At 41.9% G+C, this 13,645-nt stretch overlaps 1 protein-coding gene across 1 annotated transcript in view; it reads right to left on the bottom strand.

Annotated features, from left to right (window-relative positions):
• Nucleotides 1-13,645, bottom strand: part of LOC147691771 (solute carrier family 22 member 6-A-like) — a 475,311-nt gene that overhangs the window by 432,923 nt on the left and 28,743 nt on the right. The window lies entirely within an intron of this gene.

Below are 13,645 nucleotides of genomic sequence, written 5' to 3'. Positions count from 1 at the left end.
AATTTAAATCCTGAGTGCGGCATTCCAAGCCAAATAATAGAATTCAGTGAACAGCAAACTGATACAACATTTTGCAATAACATAAAGTGGCAGAATAACAAATTAGCAACAACAATGGCAAATTAGCAGCAAAGTTAGCAGAAATCATGAAAAACACTGTGAACATTTTGGGGCAATTTTATCAAGCTTTCACACAGTGCAACGCAGCAGCCCACCTTGCTGTGCTGTATGAAAAGAAAAGGGCAGGAACGCGTCGTATTTAACATTATACGGCACACTCCTGTCCTTTCTTTGCACTGGTGCGCAATCTGATGCCTAGCGCAGGCATCCTTGAGCCTTAGTGCAAGGGTGCCTGAGTTGCAGGCTGAAGTGTTTTTGTGAGGAAGGGGCACTCTACTGCACAAAAACAATCCTCAGAGGCATTTCCCTCATTCTATGTGTGCTGCACAATGCAGCACACACAGAAAGAGGAAAGAACAAGGAGAATAAAGATATTTATCATGATGAATCTGACTTTGTTGTTAAATCTCCCTTGTGCCCCCTTGCGTGGGCAGCGCAACTCAATAATAAATATGCAGTATGTGCTGGAACAGTGAGGTACCTATATGTAGGTAGCTCAGGGACCCACACATGCTCAAGTGCCTGCCATTAATCATCAAACTATTAATGTGAAAATGGGAAATTGCACAATGTAGGAATGAAGAGCCAGATGTACAAAATCGCATGCTTGCATTTTCCTAATAGTGAATTTTAGCGATTCACTATCAGGAAATTGCAAACTGTGATGTACAACAGTGTGTTTGACACTGTTAGCTATTCACAGTAGTTTGAAAATGGACCTGCCTCATCAATATTGATGAGGCAGGTCACAATTTGTGACTCCTCGTGAATGGCTACAGTCACAGGGATGGTGGCCTGCTGTGGCCAGCAGATCACCATGTTTTGATTGCTTTTTCAATAAAGCAATATTTTTTTTGTAATGCAGCAGTTTTTCTTAAAGGAAAACAGGTTGCATTTCAAAAATAAAAATTAAAAGCTACCTTTTCATTTTCTAATAGTATACAGTGGTCCATGGGATCACTGCCTTCTCTTAAATATGTTTGGCGCTCACATTCACAAAGAGGAAGAGGTCCCTTGAGGACACCTTCCCACTTGCAAATGTTTTGCAACCGCATTCCCGGTCGAAAAATATTGCTGTCTGATTTCACTGCTCGCCCAAGCTGTTGGCACCTCCCTTTGCTACTTTGTGCCATTTTCATCAGATGCTGATGCTGATCAAGGGGCTGCCCATTTAGTTCTATCTCCCACGTTCCAGCGCTGTTGTGAGCAATGGCTGCCGCCACTTCACTCACCTCTCTCGAGGAGCTGGGTGAGGCAGAACGCAAGACAGGGCAGTGCTCTTCTACTGGAGGTGTGCGAGCCAGTAAATTATCAGGGAGAGTGAGCTAGAGCCCAGAGAAGTGTCTGGCTTAGATCTTAGAACCCGTGCACGAGCCGAGCCCAGAAAATAATTTACTATGTAAATCATACACAAACATCACCTAAAATATGATAAAGCCTCTTCAAATTTTAAAAACGTGTATTTCTTTAACATATGACACTGAGAAGTAGTGATAGTTTGCACAACTGGCAGTCTGAACTCACATATTTGGAAGTGCTTTCAATAATGAAGAAAATAGAGTTTGGGTGAAATGAAAGCTTTAGCTAAGATCACACAATTTAGGCATTGGAGCAGGGTTTATCTAGGTTTTCTGGTTTCACTTTGTACAAATCAGCCAGTTAATTGTTATCTAATGTGTCTTTTGATATGTTAAGGCTTTGTTTTGACCTTTTACTGCAGGTTTTAAATATAGCACAAACCCAAGGCCCACAGCTTTACAGGAGCCCCAGTTGCATTACACAGGATCACATACATTGTTAATAGGCATGGGCAGATTAAATGATTTGGCCAGAATCACAGGATGTTGATCCCATCCAAGAGTAGAACCTTATTCCCCAGTCCGTAGCTCAGACCGTAACGCCACATCCTGGGAAGAGGGATGGAAGCAGGGAACCAGGGACGGCCTTTGGGATAGGTGAGCTTGGCCCAGGCCCAGAGTGCCAATCTTCAGAGAGACACAAGGAGCTGTCTATGTTATAGTCCTGCTGACAATGGTATCCCTCTTGACAACAATGATGCAGATTAAAAACTTGTTTTTAATATTGTTTATTTTTCTCTGGTGCCTTTTACATCCCATCATCCCCCTTCCAACCTCTCCTATCTCCCTCTCACCAGCCAATGCCACACAGCTGCAGCGCTATTTGCACCACCAACAACTTGGCACTAGCGTGATCAAGCTACCGCTGTGACTTAATCTGAATATTTGGGGAAGGTGCTGTAAAGTTTGTGCACAGAGACCAGTCTCTGCTTTTTTGTTTGATTGAATTGGAGTGTGTTATGATCTTCTGTTGCCTTTCCCCTTGCCTATGTATCTCTCATCTACTGCTCAGCCAGAATGAGTGTTGGTGTGCTTGGAGATGTCTGGAATGTTGGATGATTGATGATGTCGTGGAATGATGGGTGCCTGGTGAGGTTGTGAGTGTCAGTTGGAGTGTGCAGGCTGAGCAGGACAGATTCTGCTCCAGGTGAGGCATCACATGTACTTAACATCTTCCTGTTACTTTCTTATGCTGTTAACTTATGAATAAATCTACAATATATATCTACACATCACCTGGCTACAGAAGATCCTTTATTTACAACACGAGCGACGATTTAAAAAAACCTGCGTGTTGTACAAGAATTACCCTGGATTAACCTGGAACTAAGGATTTGACTAACCACAGGAACTCATGAAATATGGGCCATATGTATCAAGCACATTCGCATTCGCAGATGCCGAAATTCACAGAATTTCAGCCTTTGCGAATGCGAATTTGCTAAATGGTATGTATAAAGCAAGATCTGGTGCAAAACAAGGAATCGCAAAATTTGCGATTCCTTATTTTGCAATTGCATTTAAGGAATCACAATTTTTGCGATTCCTTAAATGCAGTGTATGAAGCAAAAATAAATTGCAAAATCTCCTTAAGGAATCGCAAATTACCACCAACTTTTAGTTGGTGGTAAGTTGCGAATTCCTTGAAAAATGCAAAGTTTTGCATTTTTCAAAGTGCCATGTGACGCACATACATGCCCTTAGGGCATGTATGTGCACCACATGTGCACCCATGCATAGTTCAGGGGTGCAACAGGGTGTCCTTTGGACACCCCTGCACCCTTGAAATTATTCTCAATTTGCGATTAGCAAATTGCGAATCGCAAATTGAGAATAACTTCCCATTCATTCCTATGGGCCTCCTGGCCCATAGAAATGAATGGGAACGTATTCCTTAATTGTGATTCGCAATTTGCTAATCGCAATTAAGGAATTTTAAGAAATCGCAAAAAATATGTGATTTTGTACATACATACCTATTTGCGATTCTCAAGTAGCAATTTCTTAAAAATTGCTATTTGAGAATCGCAAATCAGGTTGATGATACATATGGCCCTATATTCTCAAGAAAAATGATTACAAGAACTACGCTCTGGTAAGCCCCACCAGTGTCCTTTGTCAACAGGACAGCCTGCAGACCAGAGCGTTTGACTTTTGTTTGATTTTCCTGTGACCTGTGAACTGAAGTGCTGATGACTTGTTTGTTCAGTGACCTACTGGGATTGTCACAACATGTACGAGGAATGATTACAGATTGTGGCAACTTGGGTGAGTGCTCCCCAATTGAGTAACTAGATTAACAGAATTTCCTGACAACCTTTTGATGGTGTTCTTGTTTTGCTGCATTTGACAAATGCCCCTGTAATGGAAGTTTGCCAGTGCTGTATCGTATTCCAACCTGTTTATGTGTTGCACTACCAGTGCCCGTGCTGCCTTGGAGGATGGAGAAGGACTAAGGAGACCCTTTTGTGTGCCTTGTGGTGGAGCGTATATTCTGAGGAGTTCCTTTTGAGTGGCACATCTGGGAGCGTTGGTAGTGTTTGCCATTTTCCAATCACGTTGAGCTATTTTGGGACAATTTGGTCTGATAAGTCGGATTTCCCTCACTCCCTGGATGAATGGCATCGTGTGAGCTGCAGAGTTTTTCCTGCATACCTCCTTCAAATTTCCGATTGTATTGTGCAGAGTGTGCAGTGTTTGGCGCAACAGTTCCCTTATTAGACATATCTGCTGAGGTACTGTGTTTAAAATTTACTTTTCGCACTGCGCAGTTCAACTGACACGATATCTTTCAAATATAATGCGTGAGCCGTGTAACGCCCTTTCCTGCTTCGATCGTTGCGAGGTGCAGCTCCGTGGCCATTCTGACGTTCTTGGGAGCTTGGCTGCTTCTGTAGATCGCAAAGACGTTTTATCCAGCACTTGCGTACCGTGAGCCATCCGATGCAGTGTGCACTGCCTACCGCCATTTTGTGAATGGCTTTCTAGATCTACCTTGTTTCCTGCTGTTTCAGGCATGTATTTAACTCGTGTTGCCAACCACGTTTTCCCCACTTTGCCAACCACGCATTGGCTTGTCAGTTCCGATAAAGTTATTGGATATGTTGTGGCTTCAAAGAAGCAAGATGTCACAGGTACTGTCAAAATCTGTGTTTTTCCCCCTTGGTTTGGGTGTTTCTTGAGGTGGCATTTTCCTTCATCCTTGTCCTTTCATGGAGTGTGTAGAAGCCTTGTTTCAACCATTGATGATTAATGGTAAAGGATCTCGGGTGAGAGATCGCTCACCGGAGTAAGAGACTTTCTTTTTTCGTTCATTTTAGTACTGTAATACTGTTTTGTAGGGGGGGCGGTTGCAGTGTCTCTCACCTGTGTCCTTTCTATGTGTAGGGTGTGGGGTGGAGAGTGCACAGTGTGGGGAAGTGAGTGCCCCAGTCTCTCTCGCTATTTTTACCCCTAGTTTTCCGTAGCCTTTGGTTTATCAACTCTACTATTGAATGGAAAAGGGGAGGTGAGTGTGTGGTGTTCTTGGTTACCTTTGTGTGCTTGGTTGTCAATATACTCTGTGTGAGTGTAAGGTCTCTCTCACTATTTTTACCCCTAGTTTTCTGTAGCCTTTGGTGTATCAACTCTACTATTGTATGGAAAAGGGGAGGTGAGTGTGTAGTGTTCCTAGTTAGCTTAGTGTGCCTGGTTGCCAATATACTCTGTGTGAGTGTAAGGTCTCTCTCACTACTTTTACCTCTAGTTTTCCATAGCCTTTGGTTTATCAACCACTTATTTGTGGTTATTTGTTGATATGTTTGTGTCGGTTTCCCGCACTGTTGGATTGTGTGGGTGAAAGGTTTTTTCCTGTTTGGGCTACGTTAGGAGAAGACACCTTCTTATGAAGCATCTCTGTGTGTACCTTAATTGAGTTTGTCACCTGTGTGGGTGAAAGGTTTTCCCTGTTGGACTGTGTTAGGAGAAGACGCCTTATTACGAAGCTTCTCTTAAAGGTTATCCCTGATGAGACTGTGTTGGAGAAAACATCTACTTGCGAAGCTTCTCTGGTTTTACTTTTGAAATGTTTGACTTGAAGCTTCTCTGTGTTTTACCTTGATATGAGTCTTTCAAAGCTTTTCTGGTTTTACTTATGTAACGTTTGACTTGAATAGTCTAGTACTGTCTAAGCCTAATGCTTTTCTTGAAACTCTTTCATTCTGATTGTAATGTGTGATTTTAATTGGCATTATGAATTGTCATACATTTCATTTGTTTTATGTGTCCTTTATTCATTTGCTCGATGTATTTTCATGCATCTTTTACAATCTAATGTAATCTCTATTTTGATTGCCTTATGTACTTTTGTATTATTCTATTTGTGTTTTGGTTTCCTTATGAAGGAGATGTGTTATGATCTACTGTTGCCTTTCTCCTTGCCTATGTATCTCTCCTCTACTGCTCAGCCAGAATGAGTGTTGGTGTGCTTGGAGATGTCTGGAATGTTGGATGATGGATGATGTTGTGGAATGATGGTTGCCTGGTGAGGTTGTGAGTGCCAGTTGGAGTGTGCAGGCTGAGCAGGATAGAGGCTGATCCTGGTGAGGCATCACATGGACTTAACATCTTCCTGTAACTTTCTGATGCTGTTAACTTATGAATAAATCTGCAATATATAAATCTACACATCACCTGGCTACAGAAGATCCTTTATTTACAACAGAGCTCAAAATAGGCCCCATGTTGCCTCATTTTATTCACAAGCCCCAGCCAGAGAGCCAAATTTCTTTCCCGCCATGGCGCTCTCTGAGCAAGGGCCAGTTTTTCAGGCAACCTGTGTCACAGTATATCCATGTATCTATGTATTGTACTACTGATGAAATTTGCTCTGCATCACACTGCAAACTGAATTATTCTGAAAAACGTCAAAGCCTCTGCTTTGAGCTTTAGAAGCTTTAGAAGCTACTAATGCTAAATTGTTTAATCGTTCAATTCAAGAAGAAGAATTGCGTAGGGGCCAGTGCAAGGGGTAGCACAACAAGTTTTCTCACAGCAAGCCTATATGTGTTTTTTGTATATTAGTGTCCAGAGGAGGTTGCCTGGTTGGGCCAGTGCAATAGGATGGGTAAGCACAATTTACAAGCAACACTGCCTTCATTACTGCCATTACTACCAAGAGAACTACCATCATATGTTTTCTGGAAAGGACTGTAGAAGGGATATCTCAGGAGTATGAATTGACAGTGTACTAGGCCTCTTTACCTATCCACCCTGAACTCTGCTGATCCACTGAACGTTGTCTCTACTTTTACTAGTCCTTCCATTGAGACAGGGCCCTATTGCAAAGCGTAAAAGAAAGGCAGCTATGTCTAGCTTTTCTATCAAAAACAACTTTTATTTAAACTGCAATGGTGGTAAAGATTATTTCCCCCCTTGTTGAATGGCTTAGGAATATAGAGAAATGCCTTGACAAATTTCTAGGTCTTGCAAGTTTGCATCCACCTTATCCATTCATTGGTGTTTTTTCCTCTGAACACAGGGAACAAGCAGGTGCCCAACGCATTCAGAGTCTCCTTACCACGCCTGTTTTTTTCTGGTTCCAGCTTTTGTCCCTCATCTTTTCCCTCCTGACATGCAACTGAGTTCGGGACTCTTTCTAATACCCTTGAGGCTGGACAGACCACTAACATTTCATCCTAAATTGCCCACACACCCTCAGAGTCACATGAGTCTCTGGACGCTGCCACTGCACCCACTCAACAGAGTTGCCACAACATTAAACTGCCCAGGGGGTTAAGATTGAATTTCGTCAAGAATACTTCAAGGATCCTAGTTTGCCACCTTCTACTTGTCCTTTTGTGGGTAACTCTTTGTTTTGCGATGTCTGAGAATTCAGAGCAACTTAAGAAAAAGGTTGTTCATTGGCTATATACTCCTCTAAATTTCAAAGTTGTTAATTTTGATCAAATTTATTTGTGTGGAAGAGTGGCTTGGATCAGCCCTTCTATCAAGCTTTTACCTGGTGACTCTATCATTATCAATTTTAAGTTGGAGATTTATGCAAGGAATTTGTTGTCTCAATAGGTGAATGTGGCAGGTGACTTTGACACAATGAAGTTATTGACCTCTAGATTTGTTATCATCAAGCTATAATGTTCAGTGACCACCCGTAAGAAACTGGGGGGCTTATTTATGAGCCCTTGCGTCACTTTTGTGCCGACGGTGCGTAACTTTTTGTGGCGCTACAGCGGCTCAAACAAATGAGCCTTGCTGCACCATATTTACAAAGTGACACATCTAGGTATTCGCGTCACTTTGTAAACCCCTCCCCCACATTATACCTGCGCCAAGTATAATGTATGCAGGGGGCGTTCCAACGCAAGAAAGGGTCATAGAAGTGACGCAGTGAAATTTGTAAGATTTCACTGCGCCACTTCTACGACGCAAATGCATCAATATCTTACGCCTGCTTCATGGCAGGCGTAAGACTGATGCTGGCCCTTTCAGTGAAAGGACACATTGCTGGAGTTGCGTCACTTTTGTGACACACTCCAGCAATGCGTCACTTTTGCACCTACAGATATGTCAGAAATATTGACATATCCGTAACTCCTTGCGACATGATGCGTCATACTGTAAATATGACGCATGCATCATGTAGCAAGGAGGGCGCACTGAGAAGTGATGCATCACTGCTTTTACGCAGCGATGCGTCACTTCTCATAAATGAGACCCAGGGTGCTTGACTGAGGGGGTCAGAAGCCCCATTTAGGCAACAGCCATAACAACCACAATCCCTGTAAGGATGAACCACTAGTAGTCACTAAATCAAGCTGTACTAACCCTCTGGTAGTTTGGCAAAAACGCAGTCAAGCATAATTTAAAGGCAATGTGTCAAGTATTTATGCAGTACAGAAACAGTAATAAAGTGAAAACAAGACACAAAACATATCCCAAACCAAATTAAAAAAAATTCAATAAACAAAATATCAGAACAAAAAATAGAACTGAAGATATTGACTTTTAAAGTTTTTAGTTAAAAAAGCACTAAAAGCACAAAGCGCCAACTGTGGTTATCTGGTTGTGCCGGACAGGGGTAAAGTCACAAGTTCAGCCCAACCGCAATGGAGCATGGGCTAGATACTGCTGAGATTTGTATCTTAAGTCCTTGATGTATGTCGTCATGTCGCTCAGCATTGGATCCAAGCAGGAGCTGCACTGGCCTGCAATACAAAGTTCTGTGTAGAATTGCCCCACACTATATCAGTTCCAATGAGTCCTCCAATAAGGGGCTGCATGTGAGGTTTTGCGTTGAGCTACATCGCAATGCGTCGTTTTTCATGGAGCTCACAGTTAGGCAGGTAGAAGTTCATTCTGAGGCCAGTCAAGGGTTCAGGACCACGTGGGGGTTCCCCTTGGGAATCATGACTCACTCCAGGTAGAGTCCGGCTGCAGGACTCGGGCAGAAGCAGTTGTAGGCCCAGGCTGATTTAGCACAGCTAGTCAGCTGGGCAGTTGCAGGAACAACTCTGAAGCTTGTTGTACCCTTGTAGATCACACAGGAGGTCAGCCAACTGAGGCAATCAGGTTAACTTGGGATAAAGGCAAGCAAGCTCATTCTCAGACAGCAATGCAGTCCTTCAATCTGCAGGGGAGTCCTCTGGCAGCAGAGCAGTCTTTCTTCAGTAACTTCCACAGGTCCAGGAGTGTTCTGAAGAGTGGCTCTGTAAGTCCAATATTCATTCCTAGTTCCAGCCTTTATGTGGGGTTATTCCCTGGTCTACCCCCAAATCTAATTCCGGCCTCCACCTCCCCAGGGTTTTAAATTTAAATTATGCAAGGCGGGCTGCATAGACCGCATGCAGCCCAACACCTTCCCAGGGCTTTAACTTTAATTAATGGGAGAGCCATGCGGACGCACCCAGCCCAGTGGACCACCACTTCTCTAAGGCAAGCATTTAAATAAATGCTGTGGCCATGCAGCCCCCTTTCCACCTCGGGTCCCCACCTCCCCAGGGCAAGTCATAGCAAAACACATTACACATGCCACAAATTTACACATGCCCTATATTACAAAGGCCAGGATGTGCAGGTGCTGCAGTGTTTCTGGAGGGGGGGGCCTCCTCCTCACCCAATGCCAGAAGTTCCTTGACATCTCGCAGTGCAGATCAGACCAGTTTTGGGGGGACTGACCTCTGGAGTCAGCAACCACCCTTTTGGACTCCATCCCCAATATTTCAAAGTGCCAGAAGGTGCAGGTGTTGCACTGTTCCTGAGGAGGCAAGTCTCTTTTTTTTTTTTTTTTTTTTTATTTTTTATCCTCATTTGCCGTCTTGCCGCCCATATCTTTGTAACTTTCCAACCTCTGGGCTGTTGTTGTCTCTTGGGCTGGTCTAAAATAATGGGGCGTGAACTGCACATATTTTTGAGTCTGGTCCCCTTTCTAGACTCCTTCTTGACCATCTGACCCAAGATGTGTATTTCTCCACCATCTCTTTTCCTTGGTAACGGTTCCGAATACCAGCGAGACAGGCACGGGCTTAATCATTGGACTTTCAACATAACTATAATTTTAACCAAAATTTAGCAGAAAGGGTATCCAAAAACCTCTATTCCTTTTGGAGGTTTCTAACATATCTAACTTTGCTGTATATCTCATGGCTAATATCCAGTCCAGTAAAGTTGGACTGAGTGGTGAGACCCATAACTTGCATATCTCCCGACGTGCTAGTAACATAGCATAAAAAATAAGTCTTACATTGTTACCCAAAACTCTATTTTGCAAATCATATCTCCCAGAAATAATTAGCTCGGGGCTTACCTCAATAGGTTGATTCAGTGATTTGGAGAGGGAGTTACTTACGTCAATCCAAAATTTTTTGATATTCGGGCATGATACAAACATATGGAGGTCATCAACATTTGGGACTTTGCATTTTGAACATTCCACCAGTCCTCCATTCTTAAATTTGGAAAGTCTGTGGGGAGACCAGTATGCCCTGTGGATAGTAAATAAAACATTTCGCCTTAGATTGGCAGGTTTAACAATTCTATATAGCATGCTCATAGTTACTTGCCATTGGTCTTCTGTAGCAATCCTTGGCAAGCTATTCTTCCACAGGGTCTCTGGTAGGTCGAATATCCCATCCTCCAACTCCAATATCTGCCAGTACCAGCAAGCAACTTCCTTCTTAAAGGCCTCTCGTTCCAGTTTTAGTTCAAATTCATTTTCCTGGCCAATCTCTGATACAGCATGGTTTGCCCAACTTTGAATTTGTACATATTTGTATCTTGAAAAAACTAAGCCCCAATTTTGCTGACATAAACTCCATGAAATTAGTCTTCCATCTTGGAATAAATCTCTCCATCTTTGTAGATCTGGCTCCTTTATCAAATTTGAAGCTAAGGCATCTCTTGTCCAGACCGGAGCTCCCGGTGATTCCCAAATTGGAGCCATGTAACTAAGATAAGGAATCTTAGTGCTTTTTCTTATTTTATACCAGGTCTCCGCCAGATCTTTCAAAGTCTTGAGTTTCACTTTTTTAAAAAACTTAGGGTCTCCAAACTTATATAAATAACCAAACTCATGGTAACCTGATACTTTCAGCATTATCTTAAACAATTCACCTATCTGTGAGTCAACGAGAGAACCCAATAACATCCTGCAATTTTTCAAACAAAAAGCCCATGCATATATTTGTAGATCAGGAGCCGCCAATCCTCCTTTATTTACGCTTCTTCTTATTTTCCTCCATGAAATTCGAGAGGATTTAGATGCCCAAACAAATGAAATTATCATGCTTTGTATTTTCGCCAACCATTCCTTTTTAAAACATAATGGAATAGCTTCATACAAAAAGGTAATTTTTGGAATAATCATCATCTTTACTAAGTTCGATCTCCCATATATTGACAGAGGTATATTCATCCAACCCTTTAACAGATCTCCAACCTCTTTTTTTACTCTGTCGAGATTAGTTTTCACCAAATCCTCAATCTTCTGTGTAATTCTAACACCAAGATATCTCATTTCTGCTGTTGTTTTTACAGTACTTGTATTGAGATTCCAAGTCATAATCTCAGTCTTTTCTTGGTTTAGCAGGTAACCGGAGATCCTTCCAAAATCTTCTGTTATTTTTACTAATTTTTCCAATGAACTAACTAAATTAGAAGAATAAACAATAATATCGTCCGCATATAAACCCAATTTCTTTGACCAACCCATTACTGCAAAAGGGGGTATCTCCTCTGATTCTCTAATTTTACAGGCTAAGGGTTCTATATATATATTAAAAAGTAGAGGTGATAAGGGACATCCTTGCCGAGTACCCCGCATTACCCTTATGGGAGATGTAAGGGTGCCATTTATAAGTATACGTGAGGTCGGAGCACTATATAGTGAGAAAATGGAATGGGTAAATTTATCTCCTAGATTAAGATATTGTAGAAGAGTTTTTAAATAAGCAAAATTAACACGATCGAAGGCCTTGGCAGCATCTAATGCTATCACTGCCAAGGGATAATCATACTTAGAGGCTAAATCTATCATCCCTATCAAAGAATAAGTAAGATCTTTTAAATACCTCTTCTTAATAAAGCCTCTTTGATCTTCATGTATTAATTTATGAATTATATTACTGAGCCGATCAGCCAATATTTTTGTATAGAATTTATAGTCGCAATTTAAAAGCGAAATCGGCCTATATGCGTCCATATTTTTTGGGGATTTCCCTGGCTTCAGAATTAGAATAATATTTGCCTCGTTCCAAGAGTTTGGGATTTTCACCTCCCCCCGAAATATTTTATTATATAGGTGACAAAGAGTAGGGACCAATGTAGTATCAAAAGCTTTATATGCTTCTGCAGGTAGACCATCTGGTCCAGGGGCTTTCCCTCTCTTGCTATCTTTAATTACTTTCATCAGCTCCTCCTGAGTGATTTCCTTATTAAGCCCCCTCATATCCTCATCTGATAGTGGTTTCATCAAAGATAGCCAGGGCTCAATCTCCCCTATATCTGGACACAATTCTTCTGCATATACCTTCGTGTAATGCTCCTGAAATGCTTTTACCATCAAATTATTTTCTGATATAATTTGATCTGTGCCTGGTTTCTTAATCTCTTTAATATGATTGCGTACGACGTCTTTCTTAGCTTTCCAGGCTAAAAGCTTGCCACATCCCTCCCCATATGAGAAATGTGCCATCCTGCTAGCTTCCCATCTTTCTTTGACTCGTCGTGCAAGTATCGCCGTTAGCTGAACTTTTAGGTCCAAAAGTTTTTTGTCACACGGACCATCTAAAATAGTGTCATCCTGGGGAATCCGGTACCTTTCACACTCCCGAATTTCCTCTTCTAACTTGGATATCTGGCTATAATATAATCTTCTTCTCTTTGCGCCCTGAACTCCCATTCTGCCTCTCATAAATGCCTTACACGCTTCCCATACTATGTCGTCCCCGGCTGAACTCTCATTTACTTCTAGGAAAACTTGTAGTTCTTCTTTAAGAATCTCTAAGATTTCTGAATCTGCCAAAATTGTCCGGTCTAGCCTCCATACTGAAGTGATTTTCTCTTCTTCCAACCTCAGATTTAGACTTACCCCTGAATGGTCTGATAAATGTGCCCCTAAATGAGCTACATCCGTAACCCTCTCTCTCAATCTATTGTCAACCAAAAAAAAATCTATCCTTGAGTTATGTTTATATTTTTTGTTATAGAAGGTAAACCCTAACTGTTGTGAAAATTTCCATCTCCAAATATCACAAAGCCCAAGTTGCCCCATCATTGACTTAAGTTTAGCAGTCATTTTAATATTTGTTATTGCTCTAGAGTTACCTGCCCTGTCCATCTTCCCATCTAACACCGTATTAAAATCCCCTGCCATGATTACTTTGCCAGGAAAATCCAATACCTCCAACTCAACTTTCTCCAAGACTGCGGGATCGTCTATATTCGGACCATAGTAACCCACTACTGTTAATGTTTCTCCCGAAAGTCGCAAACTACAAATCACCCATCTTCCTCTACTATCCACTATACTATTTTCAATTACTATATCGGATCCTTTCCTTATCAGAATGGCTACCCCCTTTGTAACCAGGTCTTGGGATGTATAAATTGCGTTTGCTATCCATTTTTGGGTGCTAAAAATCTCCTTACTTTCCCTTTGTGTTAAATGAGTTTCT

Source organism: Lissotriton vulgaris, chromosome 9, assembly GCF_964263255.1.
Source record: "Lissotriton vulgaris chromosome 9, aLisVul1.2, whole genome shotgun sequence".
NCBI classification, from domain to species: Eukaryota; Metazoa; Chordata; class Amphibia; order Caudata; family Salamandridae; genus Lissotriton; species Lissotriton vulgaris.
Note: the sequence above shows the minus strand (reverse complement) of the source record. Positions and strands in the feature narration are given on the sequence as shown.